The sequence below is a fragment of the Etheostoma cragini genome, chromosome 22, assembly GCF_013103735.1.
Source record: "Etheostoma cragini isolate CJK2018 chromosome 22, CSU_Ecrag_1.0, whole genome shotgun sequence".
Lineage (NCBI taxonomy): Eukaryota > Metazoa > Chordata > Actinopteri > Perciformes > Percidae > Etheostoma > Etheostoma cragini.
In genome coordinates, this window is record NC_048428.1 from 12,492,943 (window position 1) to 12,502,167 (window position 9,225).

The window sequence follows — 9,225 nt, forward strand, 5'->3', positions numbered from 1 at the left end:
TGGCTGCTTAGAAATTAAGTGTTAACGAGCAGTTGGACAGGTGTACCTAATAAAGTGGCCGGTGAGTGTAGTTTGTCAAGTGTAAAAAATGCTGAAAATGTGTATAAAATTGAATTTGATTGAGAGCATATGGAAGGTTCACCTTTTTAAAATGTGTGGTATAGGTTATTAATTTCTGTCCATTGTCATTTCCTTTGTTAGGTCCATGCAGGAGGGATTGGGCTCACCTTAACGCCTGCTGCTACTGCTGTGTATGTGTGAGGTAAGAGACTTAATAATTGAGTTCCTTCAGTCTGCTTTAGGCCTGTGACTGATCAAGTGTTCTACTGTTTGATTGGCATAATGGCACCATACCCCCCCAGGTAAGGTCAGTCTGAGAAACATCTGTCTATTATGCATTATGCAACTACTAGTATGAAAGGCAAGGCCTCATATGGTATTGGTTGATATCATTATTGTTATCATTTCCAAACCTCATCTCTCACTAAGAATAGGTGGTTAATTTTAGATACAAAAAAGATCCAATTACTCAGGCCTTTGCTTGCGGTTGTCCCCTGAGTTAGTGCAAGGAAATAAATCTGGTGTCCTTGATTAAGTACCTGACAATAGAGTTAGCACAGCACTAGTGGTTTATAGTAATACAGCGGACATGGGCAATTAGGCCCACCGAGTAATTTACAGTACTGCTTGCAGGTGGTGACCTGGTATGAGCTTGGGACCACCTCAGTAACAAATTAGATTGTATGGGCAAGCAGAGTAGCAGCTCTGTAGGACTTCCAAATAAAGCAAAGCAATCAAAGATTATAAAAAGCTTGACGCATACTTCAAATTTGTTATGATTTTGTTCTTGTGTAAGGAGTAACATATGGCACTGGGTTTTTCATCCGTAATTTTCTGGAGAATGAATGATCACTTTTATACGTTGTTGATCTTTTTACGTCAGCGGGGACCACTCTCCTCTCACTGCTACCTATTAATTATGAAATACTGTAGGTCATGCCCATTTCATTTTTACTACTTCTTCCTGCTGAACTTGGTGTGAAAGGCTGCTGTTCTTAAATAGGTGTATTAAAGTAAAAGTGGGGAAAGTTCCCCTAGCACCCACTGTCTCAGCATGATGTCATCAGAGTCAAAAAGGCACAGCTGAAGAAAAATAGCTAGTTTCACACATGATAGACACCTTAACACATGGAGCAAATGGAGCGGGCATGTGGCTACTTCTTTTTACTACAACTGGACACACAGCACAGGCCTTCATACACACAAATTCATATAGTAGGTGTGTTATTTAACATTTCAGATATTTTTGTATGTTATCCTTAAATTAAATTTGGTAATTAGCGTGTGATGACCCCCAATGTAATAAAAGTAAATGTGCTAGATTATCCTTTTTTAATTTAATAGTTTATACATAGCAAGATCCTCTTAATATGCTAACTTTGTATTTTTACACCATTTATTAGATACTGCTTTTATCATTGTACTGTACTATACTGTGCGTAACAGTGAAGAAAAACAGTGCCCTCTCCTGCCTGCCTGCCTGTTGTGTTGCCCACAGATTGAGACATTACTTCAGGTTTTGCTGTAGTTTACAGTGTGCAGACTGGTGCTCTGTGTCTGTGGCTTATCAGCATCTTGTTCAGGTCAGCAACTGGGCTGAGTGGCAGGACCCCTAGAATAACTCTGACCAACACCATCCCAATTGTCAGCACATAGGCCTCGGTGTAAGCTGAAATCCTCAAGGCCACCACAGTATGTATGGTAGTTGTCTTGCTCCCCAGGATGGACCAATACTGGGCTGGTTTTCTCAGCAAGCCTCTTTCATTTAACAGAAAACATGTCGTGTGCAGCCAATGCAGTTTCTTCGTGCGGAGCTGCTGATAAGTGTTTGACTCAGCCTCTTATTTGTGTTTGCGGCCATACGCTACATTAAATTTAAGTGAATATCTTTGTCAAGACAAGTGAGTCACAATATTAAATAGATAAATAGGCTATTATTGTTTATATCTTATAAGCAGTTGTTATGTTTAGTCATTTGTTGCCAGTCAGCGCAAGAACACTGTTACATGGGTGTTAAGGCATCCATCCATCTATTTTTGTGCATGTCATTCATTCATGACAAACAGCCTGCAAATAGGGAGAAAGGCTAATTGGCATAACGTCCAATGATGTAAGCAGCACCACACACCACTGGCAGCTGTGTGTGGTCCACCAATGCTTGCACAACTATTTTAGAGCTCCAATCCAAAAGAAATAAACGGTATAATTGTGCTACACCTGCAAAGCAACTTGCTTGTGAAGACAGAAAATGTGAACAGCGGAACTTTTTTTTTTTCTTTTTTTTTTTCTTTTCCCGTTGACAGAGAAAGGATTAGTTTTGTTGAACTCAGCTATTATTTTTGTGACCCTCTGTCAAAACTAATACATGAGCAATACTTAATATGTGAAACCTGTCTTTCATGGGATGATTGCCTTTTCTTTTTTGATAGATCATCTGTGAGCATTTGTTAAATTCTAATTCCCGTTTTTTTTTTTTTTTTTTTTTTTGCAGTTTGTACAGATGCTTTGTATAAGACAATCATTTAATAAGTTCTAGCTGTGAGTGCGATTTCCATTCACCCAATAAGCAAATTATCTCTATGCTATTTTCACAGATGCAAGTGTGAACTCGTTGCTGGACTACTGGAACAATATTTAGCATTTCTGCTACTGATGTTTAATCTTTCATTAGCCATTAAGTGACATGAAACAGCATCAGCCTCAATCTTGTGTTTGCCAATCACAGGCAGGTTGAGTGACAGGCACAGAACAGCACATCCCTTATGTAAACCTTTCCTCTACCACCACAAAATTAGAGTGGCTGTTGCTACATGCTGCCGCTTCCTGCTTCTACACAAATGAGAAAGTAAGCACTCCAGTTCAGAAGTTCACATTTTGGATGTGTGCCGGAACTACTTAAGGCCAGTGACGTTTTTCAAAGGGAACAGGTGGTCAGAGTGACATAATTCTGGCTCACTGTTAAGATCCTTAGACATTAGGCCCTGCTGCTCTGCCAGAAGTGTTATTACTCTGTCAACATATATGAGCATGAGTTTATCTGACTTGTTACTAATGTGATCTGATAAAAATGGAAAGACAAAATTAAGATACTGACATGAATACATTTTTACACCTGCTTCTATGGTTAAAATATTTTTCCACAAACAAACAAACAAACAAATCAAATATGTATTCACCCATCTTTGACATTTCTCAAGGCTTGGCTGAGAAAGCCATTTATTCTCATACACTGTTAACTACTGGCACGTATGCATTAGAGTGGAATGCCATTCAGAATGCAGAAAATATATTTAGTTCTCGCCAACAGACAGCAAAAGGCACCAGTGGGTCTAGCCCGTGTGTGAGAACAGTTATTTCCGTCGCAGTATGGACTTTCAATTACTGTAATGCGCCGCTTGACTCCTTCAAGAAGATCAGGGCCAATTAACTATGTAGATAAATCAAATGTGATACCGATGGTGCATATCATAAATTATGAAACTGTTATATTTAACACAGATTAATTAATTTAATTTCTGATCAATTTCAAACAAGGGTGTTAGTTTGGGAATATATTACAGATTAAGAATTTACTCTTGCCTTGGTTTCTGTCCCGTACTCTTCATCCATAGCTCAGTTGTTACTATAACACTGCTGTATACTACTACCTTATGCTTTATTTATAAGCAATGAAACTGGAAATCAAATGTAAATTATAGGCTTTCCTTTGGTTTGATAATAAATTGTTGCATCTAAGAGTTAATAAATATACGCAGTTTGACAGATTTAAGTTATTATGAGTGTCTTCAGGTCCATTAATAGGTAGGTGCTTATGGACAGTGGAAATACCCCACAGCTGCAGTCTGGCTGTTGCTCCATATGTGATCCTCCTGTCAGACCCTCTGAAAACTTAAACTTCACTACCATGCAGACACAGTCTCTAATGCAGCCATACAAAAAATGCATTTATTTAAACTTTTTCTTACTGTTATTGACATTAAGGGTCACTAAACATTCTGCTTGGTTTTATTTTGGGAAACCCTGTGAGGTCTGTGCTTATATTTGGTGGATGTTTTACCTAAAGCTGGGCAAATCTCATGGCAAAGCCATGTGATTCAGCAGGGATGAACGGAGAACAATGCCCAGATAAGTGAATTACCTACCTGGTAGGAACACACAAGAGCTGTGTCCTAAAGCTAGGCAACTGGCAGGCCCTCTGTTTGTATTAGGAAACAGTTTAGCAGCTCCTGCAAACACAACTTATCCTGTTTAATTGGTGTGTAATTCCTGAAAACTTGTCATACATGTCTGTTTTTCTTTACCCATGCAAACAGTAGAGGGTGGTGTGAATGATCATTGTGTGGTTAAGTGGAAGCTTTTCTAGAAGGGCAAATAATTGGTGGTAAGAATTGTTTAGTTAACCTTTAGTTGACAGAGTTGTATTGTTTATCTTGGCGTAATCTAGGTAACAGAGTTAGACTGACATATAAAGCTAATTATTTGTCTCCTACTAAAATGAGTTGTTTAATGCCAGTATATTTCTGTCTAGAATGTTTGAATTATAAAATCGTTCAACGTATTTGCTGCAAGTTAGACAACTAATTTTACTGACTAGCCATTAAGTGTTTTATGATTGGAAAAGGCATTACGTTTATTATAATTAAGAAAATAATTGTGCAAATGAAATATAAATAAAAAATTCTCATATAAAAAAGAAAGCAAAAATTGCCTTTTAAAAGATTACATTCACATGTTATTAATAGTCATATATAGTCACAATAGTCAAGCTGACTGCCATAATGCCACTTGGCTGAAGCATATTGAGCACAATTGGACTTATAATTAAATACAGATACGGATTAAAACAATGACATTTTTACACATACAGTATTTGTTTCTCATAGCACTTCAGCTTTAGAAGCATCTGGTGTGACTAAAATTATGAAAATCTCATGTCTTAGTCACATCACTGATCTACTGCAATGAGTGAACAATACCTTTACCGTCTGTCAGTACTCAAACTTTTTAAATGTCCTGGAGGAGTTCTTGTTCAAGTCCCAAACCTACTGAGATCTCTAATGAAGGCTTTACCTTCCAGGCAGGCATATTTCTCCGAATGACAGTAATTTACATATGATGTATTTAGAGAAGAAGAGGGCAGGCTAATTCTATTTAGAGATTTTCCTTTGTTTTAGGAGTCATTAGCAGCTAGCTCAAATCTAATTTTTACAATTTCATCAGGCCATCTTGGAAAGCCTCTGTGAGCTCATCAGAGAGGAGCATTTATTGCTAAGTGTTCTCTATTGCATTAGCACACAATAAAGCGGCCAGGGACTGCTACAGACGTTTATGTGGAATCCAGTTAACACTCCACCAATTCGTTTTTTATTGGGACACAATCAATTTTTATTCATTTTAAAGCCAGAATGCTTTCCTTCATTGTGTGCCTTCCCCAGCTTATTATGCCCTAAACTAATTTTCACAAAATGCTAATGTTTATGTTAAAGATTTCCTCTTTGAAATGCAGGCCTGGCGTGCATATACATAATGAGAGATTTTGTAAGTCTGTCACATGTGTTCTTCATTATTACACACTTCGCACAATGTTTTTTACGCATAATGATTGCATTCATTTAATTTGTAGAACTCTGGCAATAACAAAGTCTGAGTAATAACAGCGTGGCATGTTGAAGGGGGTTAAACATAATGCGGCTTTTGAGAGTTTGTTACCTTTCTTAATCCAGTAGATACACATTGTATTGTGTATCTATCATGGATATGTACATTTTATATTTTATTGTATTTAGAACTTTAAGCGACTATTTATTTTGGTGCTTGTGCAAATAGCCAAGAACTTGATCCATGTGTGGTGGAATAGCAGCCAAAGACGTCTCAATTGGAGCTTGATGTGTGCATTTATTCACTGCTGTGTGATAATTAAAGTGCTTAAGTGCTCCTGGAGACAAGACAAACCTCAGATACCCTCTTCCTCTATATCCCCTGCTCTCATTCACCCAGAAGGTCTTTAATGGTTCCCATTTGACTCTGATATCATTTATTGTTTGGTATCAAATGTACACCTTGTACCCTTCACCAATTGCACTGAAGCACGTTTGACCTGAACTGCAATATAGGCAACAGACATCAAGTCTTACTCATTTCCCTTCATCCTCCCAACCTCTAGCCCTCTACTTCTTTCCCATCACTAAAATGCACAGGCATCCTTTATTTGGTTTTGCATTTCAATATGCACAAACAAAGAATATTCATAGCTGCAACCTCAAATGACAGTCAGTGACATTGCTCGGCGTACAGTAAATGTGTATGTGCTTGCGTGTGTGTGGGCTTTTTGTATGCGCGTGCAGATATTTTTCTATTCTAGTTTTGGGAGTTGTCCTGCAGTAGGCTCTGCAATGCTTTCAACACATTGATGAGATGACAAGTTATCATTGATCTGTCCTTACTTAGTGGGATCCATTAAATAATGTATGGGCTCCTGTGCATTACAAGTGCACTCTCCTGTCCTCGACCCATTAGAGGAGTAGGGCATGGGGCCCTAGCGGCTCCAGGCCCTCAGTGGTCCTTGGGCTTTCATTTAATTAAATTATCCTATAATGAAAACTCCCATAATGAGATTAATTTTAATTATTTATCAGCGGCCGATTTGAGGGAAAGGCTCCATTAACAATGCATGAAAGAGCTAAACATTTTTCAATTCATCACCTTTTCCTTTTGTTAAAGGTGCAATTTATTAAGTGCTCTGCAGCTGCTAGAAGGGTTGGTGGTGGAGATACGGGCGACCAGGCTCAGAGGTCAGCCAGTAGGGCCGACTTGTCTGTTGTTTGAGGATGTGCATTATTTTGCTAAATTAGCATCACCACAAAACGTTTGGTATTATGCATTCCCTGTTGTTTTTACATACATACATACATACATACATTCATGCTTTATTTTGCATAAAAAGACTTGATCACTTAAGGAAAAAGGAGCATGTCACAGTTTGGGCATTCCTCACATATACAATATTGTTCTCTTTAGTTTCTTAAAATTTAATGTATTTCATATTAATACCTAAAGGCAAAGAAGTAATCAAAATTCTGCCTGTAATTCTCTGCTGATGTTTGTATACCTCCATCAGTTTGGCATGTTGATTCCCCTTGTGTGAGCACATTAGAAGACTTGGGTGGCTGGCCAACAGAAGAGGGGAAGATTGTGGACTGTCACACAGTGTGAAATTGTAATTAGCTGGCATGGAAGTGTGCTTATTTGAGTTCTCGGGCAAGAGAGATAGCAGTACAGTTAAGGTATGTAAACTGATACATTGTTGAAAACAATTACCTTTTGTGATTTAAATGAGCACATTTCACATCTTCCAAATTTTTGTATTAACTGACAGAAATATAGACAGGCAGAGAAGTGGCCTAGGGCAGGAGGCAAGAATGTCATTGGAATGGTAAGCCGAGTGCATTTATCAGGGCTTCATCAATAGTTGATTAATAATTCAGGCAGAGTCTGGGGCTTCTTTAGGGCAGGGTTTCAGCTAGCTTGTAATTTTGTAAATTGCATTGTCATCATGCAAAGGATGGGCCAGGCAGCTCTGAGTCACAGCTGTGAATGTGGCCTTTGGGATTTTAGTAGCAGGTACAGGAAGAGTTTAATCCAGATGTGGTGGAGTTGTAGTCAAGTATCCACAACATATGCAGTGAGGAAACAAAGGGTTTCGAAAGAGGCCTATAGAGAAACAATAGAACCTTGCTTGCCAAAAAAAAAAAAATATATATATATATATATATATATATATATATATATATATATATATATAATATAGTTCAGCTTCTGATGTGCACAAATAATCTAAAGCAGACAGAGAAAAGGATGAACATGCAGGAAAGCATGTTTCAAGCTTAGTACTCTGGGGACAATTGTACTCAAACAGATATGTTGCTTACTACTTAAGCTTGGCTTCAGGATTAACAATATTGCCCAAGTTGAAATGGAAATATATATTGAGATAGTGGCTTTTTGTTAAACCACCAGTCCTGTCCTTTGAAAGATTTCCACCAGCTACTTCCCCTGCCTTGTAGAAAACAAAGCATTCTTTCCATTGTGAGTTCTTCAAGTTGCCGCGGCCAGTGAATAAGCAAACCCGTCAATTACACCAAGCAAGCTCTCTGATAAATCCCATTCAACAAAATGAGCGCTCTAAAAATGCACTGCACTGCTGTGCAATTCTTCCACATTGTTTCCTAGGCAACTGGAAGTTTTTGTGACCTATAAAAAGTTACTTTTCCGTAACTGATCCGAGGCTAGGCGGTTGTTTGTTTCCATGGCAGACTGTTGAGCTATTTATAAGTCAATCTAGCTGGTACAAGTAGGCTAGAAAGTGTTACCAACAATTGTATTCATTCATTTAAAAGAGAAATTCTCTTGTGTTTTGGATTGACTGAAAGTCAAGTAGAGAGTTGACTGGATGTTTTGAGAACAGAAAACACCTGGGGCTTCAGCAATTGAGTCACAAAGTAAAGAAGAAGAAGGCTTCACACTCTACTCTCTTTTTCCCACTGTCTGCCCCCCCCCCCCCCCCCCTTAATGCAGAAGTGGATCCTAGTAACAAAACGTAATGTTTATTTTGGAGTCAAAGGCAATTCCCCGGATGGCCGAAATTTCTTTGTGGTTTTGTTTGTGTTTTTAGCAAAGACGTGCAGAGCTGCTGGTATTGATGATTCATATGTTCATCTTCAGAGGTCCTCGTGAGTTCATAACGCTTCCACTCTTAAAATGTTAATCAGGGAGCCCTTTATAAAAAAAGTGATAATTTATGGCTGATTCACAGGGTTGAAAAGGCGTATTCATTATCAAAGGTGTCAAGCACAAAGTTCAAGAAGAGATCTCCCTTAAGCCATTTGGCAGCTGCATCAAACTTAACTCAAATTTCAAAATCTGTCTTTAACTTTTAGGTCTATTCACTGTCTTTTATATACTTCACTTCACCCCAATTCAAGTAAAGTTAGGACCTTGTGTAAAACGTAGATAAAAACGTTTGCAAATCCTTTTCAACCTATATTCAATTGAATACAATACAAAGACAAGATGTTTAATGTTCAAACTTACACTCACCGGCCACTTTATTAGGTACACCTGTCCAACTGCTCGTTAACACTTCATTTCTAAGCAGCCAATCACATG

At 38.2% G+C, this 9,225-nt stretch overlaps 1 protein-coding gene across 17 annotated transcripts in view; it reads left to right on the plus strand.

The window, feature by feature from the left end:
* eya1 (EYA transcriptional coactivator and phosphatase 1) overlaps positions 1–9,225 on the plus strand; it is a 63,121-nt gene that overhangs the window by 5,324 nt on the left and 48,572 nt on the right. For all 17 annotated transcript variants that reach the window (XM_034862256.1, XM_034862267.1, XM_034862254.1 and 14 more), the window contains exon 2: positions 202–262. The gene's annotated coding sequence lies outside the window, so the exon portion shown is untranslated. The remainder of the gene's footprint in view (positions 1–201; positions 263–9,225) is intronic.